Source organism: Zalophus californianus, chromosome 11 (assembly GCF_009762305.2).
Source record: "Zalophus californianus isolate mZalCal1 chromosome 11, mZalCal1.pri.v2, whole genome shotgun sequence".
NCBI lineage: Eukaryota > Metazoa > Chordata > Mammalia > Carnivora > Otariidae > Zalophus > Zalophus californianus.
This window is the reverse complement of record NC_045605.1, coordinates 100,016,504-100,020,816: the sequence shown is the minus strand read 5'-3', so window position 1 is coordinate 100,020,816 and position 4,313 is coordinate 100,016,504.

The following is a 4,313-nucleotide window of genomic DNA, read 5'->3' as shown; positions in this document are numbered from 1 at the left end:
TAAGGCACATTGATCCTTTTCACTCGAAACACTTACCTGTTTATTATGGCTCCATCCTGCTATTTATACAAAGAATGTGAGGCTTACTTGGATGGACACCTGGCTCTGATTCATTTTGGTCACCTTCTTTGTGTCAGCTGGTACTAGGCTTTGGCCCTCAATTCCAAAAATACCTTTGGATAGGGGCATTTCCTAGGCTAATAATATCATCATGATCATTTAAGATGTTCTATGAACAGGGAAAGTTGAGATTTAGAGTGATACCAGCTTTATTGGATTGAAAAATTTCCAAAATGATTGATGCCTCATGATTTCTATATGGCTAAGGGATTTTGTTACAACAGATGGAAGAGCTCAATTTATTTAATCATTCAACAGATATTCACTGAGTACCTGATTTGATGCTGGCACTGTTCTGGGCACCGAGGGTCTCACAGTGAACAAGAGATAAGACTCTTGGTAAGTTCTTGCCTGTCAGGAAGTTTACATTCTGGTAGGGGAGAGATATGAAATACTATTGAAAATTATTAATAAAAATTTTGAGGGCATGTGAGGACCTACAGGTAATGATAATCCCTCTGGCTATGAAAACTACCAGACTAGCAGAGCCAGATGAGAATTTAGCTACCTTCCTGTCTCCCTCCCCAGCTTAATTTAGCACATGAGAAATCCAAGGCAGAGAGGTCAAAGCTCAGTAGACATTGTTGCCAATGCAGTGGGAATGTCTTCCTGGTCCAGTGCCTAAGCAGTACTTGGCTATCGAGATAGACATCCTGGGTTCAAGTTCTGCCTCCACTACCTACCACCCGTGTGACCTTGGGCAAGTTACTTAAGTTCTCTGTGCTTCTGTTTCCTCTCCTATAAATGGAAGATAGTAGTATCAATTTTTTGGTGGGGATATGTGTAAGTGACTAACACAGAGTAAGTGCTAAATACATGTTAACTGGTATTATAATAATTAACATTGCCTGAGCTTCCCAATAATCTGCGGCAAAGTGCATGTGGGGGAAGACAGTGGGGACTGCTTTCCTTCCAGCTCAGCCACAGCATAGCAGGTTCTGGGCCGGTAGCTGGGGCTGGTGGGGATGCCATTCTCCAGTAGGAAGTCGTCCAAGTCCATGTATGTACTCTGGGTGGAAAGATGGGCCCTCAAATGGGAAGGTAACTTTCCTAGATGCGGGGGGAGCAGGGAGGCGGATTCTGCTGCCTCGGCTTCGTTTGCCTCTAGCTTTTCCAATCCCCTTTCCCTGTGGAGGCCCTCCCGCGAGGGCTTCTGGAGCCTGGCAGCCCCTTCCCACACTGCTCGCCCCCAAACACCCCTGCCCCCTCCTCTGCGATTCCCCCGCCCCATTGCCCCTCTCCCCACCACCTCCTCCCTTCCCTTCCCCCAGGGGCCTTTCCCCCCACAACTCTGCCCCCCCAGCCAGTTTCCCCCACTGCTGTTGTCATCCATCTCCCCTTCTCCTAGCCCCCGCTTCACATTACCACCCTTGACTCCTCCCCCTGCATCCTGACAAAGGCAGCTCCTGCATAGCTACCCAGTGGCACCCTTGTACCCCACTCCCTTCTGCTATTTTTGACAGCGTTGGGCTGTCTTAATTTTATCCTTCTTTTTAATTTATATCAATCTTGGCTTCTTTATAAAATTGCCAACTCCTTGAGGGCAGAACAATGGCATGCCCACGTTCTATGTGCCGGCAGCCTGCGTTAACCCCAGTACAGGGTCTCCACAATTACTTGTTGGATTCTCTGCAGCGGGCATCAGAAGTCCTTCTGCAGGGGCGGAGCAAGATGGCGGAGGAGTAGGAGACCTAGATTTCATCTGGTCTCAGGAATTCAGCTGAATAGGGATCAAACCATTCTGAACACCTACGAACTCAACAGGAGATCAAAGAGGAGAGTAGCAACAACTATCTGAACAGAGAAGCGACCACTTACTGGAAGGTAGGACGTGCGGAGAAGTGAATCCGAGGCGATATTCGGGAGGATAGACGGCGGGGGAGGGGGCCTCCGTCGGCCACTTCTGGCAAGTGATAGAGCCGCGGAGCACAAAATCGGAACTTTTAGAAGTCGGCTCCGCTGAGGGATGTTGCTCCAGTGGCTAAGCAGGGGTGGAATTCTCCCGGGACAGTGTGGTCTCAGGACCCTTGGGGTCACAGAAAGACCGGGGCTGCCTGAGTGCGCCAGAGCTCCCAGGTATGGGAGCGGGGAAGCCGGCTGCAGAGACGGAGCCGAGGCGCGGGCTCTCAGCTTGGGGTTGCCATAAACTGTGATCCGCGGCCCAGTCGGGCCACTGCTCCTCCAGCAGGGACCCAACAAGCGGCAGAGCCGGGGAGACTCCCCTTCCTTCCCGGGGAGGAGCGGCGCGGGAACGCACCGCAGGGATCTGCTGGGTTTGGAGACTCCACACGGGGTCGGGTGCCAGAAATAGCAACGCTCGGTCACAGGCCGGGTGAGCACGGAGAGCGGCTGGGGACCGGGGACAAGGGAGTGACTGCTTTTCTCTGGGGGTGCACTGAGGAGCGGGGCCCCGAGTTCTCAGCTCCTCCGGGTGGAGATTGGGAGGCCACCATTTTTGCCTTGGTCCTCCAAGGCTGTACGAAGAGCTTGCAGGGAACAAAAGCTCCTGAGATCAAACCCGAGCAGCTTGCTTAGCCCGGACCGACAAGGGCGGTGCAATTCCGCCTCCGGCAAAGACATTTGGGAACCACGGCAACAGGCCCCTCCCCCAGAAGACCAGCACGAACAGCCAGCAAGCCAAGACCAAGTTTACCGATCAAGGAGAACGGGAGAACTCCAGCGCTAGGGGAATACTGCACATAGAATTCATGGCTTTTTTTTACCATGATTCATTAGTTCATCAAAGTTAATTTTTGTTAACTGTTTTTTTTTTCTTTTTCCCTTTTTCAACCAACATCTTATCAATCTCTTTTTTTAAAAAAAAAACATTTTTTATTTTTCATTTTTAGAGTCATATTTTATCCCTTCATATCCCTTTTTATTTTTCATTTTAGAGTCATATTTTATCCCTTCATATTTTATCCCTTCATATCCCTTCACTATATCCCTTCATATTTTATCCCTTCATATCCCTACTATGAAGGGATAAAATATATATATGCTGTGGCATATATATATAAGTTGTTCTCTCTTTAAAATTTTAGATACAGTTTCTTCTAACAGATCAAAATATACCCTAAATCACTAGTGTATGGCTCTGTTCTAGTCTCCTGCCTGATCACATTCTCTCCCTTTTTTCTTTTGTTTTTAAATCTTCTTTCTTTTTTCAAACAACTTCTTATCTTATCAAGTCCTTTTATAAAATCTTTTATAATTTTCATCTTTACAGTCATCTTCTATCCCTTCATTGTATCAACCCTTATTTTGTACATATATGTCTTTCTTCCTTTAAAATTTTAGGAGGCACTTTTTTCTAACAGACCAAAATACGCCCAAAATCTAGTGTGTGGCACTGATCTATGCACTAGCCTGATCATATTTGATCACATTTTGCTTTTTTTGTATTGTTCTGTTTTTGTTTTTATCTTTTTTTTCCTCTTTCTTTTTCTTTCTTTCCCTTTCTTTTCCCCTGGTTTCAGGTCTTTTCTGATTTGTATACAGTATATTTGCTGGGGACGTTTTAAACCTGTTAGCATTTTGTTCTCTCATTCATCTATTCTCCTCTGGACAAAATGACAAGACGAAAAAAATCACCTCAGCAAAAAGAACAAGAGATAGTACCGTCAGCCAGGGACCTACTCAATACGGACATTAGTACGATGTCGGACCTAGAGTTCAGAATCATGACTTTAAAGATACTAGCTGGGCTTGAAAAAAGCGTGGAAGTTATTAGAGAAGCCCTTTCTGGAGAAATAAAAGAACTAAAATCTAACCAAGTCGAAATCAAAAAGGCTATTGATGAGGTGCAATAAAAAATGGGGGCACTAACTGCTAGGATAAATGAGGCAGAAGAGAGAATCAGTGATATAGAAGACCAAATGATGGAAAATAAGGAGGCTGAGAAAAAGAGGGAGAAACAACTACAGGATCAGGAGGGCAGAATTCGAGAGATAAGTGATACAATAAGACGAAACAACATTAGAATAATTGGGATCCCAGAAGAAGAAGAAAGAGAGGGGCAGAAGGTATATTGGAGCAAATAATAGCAGAGAACTTCCCTAATGTGAGGAAGGAAACAGGCATCAAAATCCAGGAGGCACAGAGAACCCCTCTCAAAATCAATAATAATAGGTCAACACCCCGACATCTAATAGTAAAACTTACGAGTCTCAGAGACAAAGAGAAAATCCTGA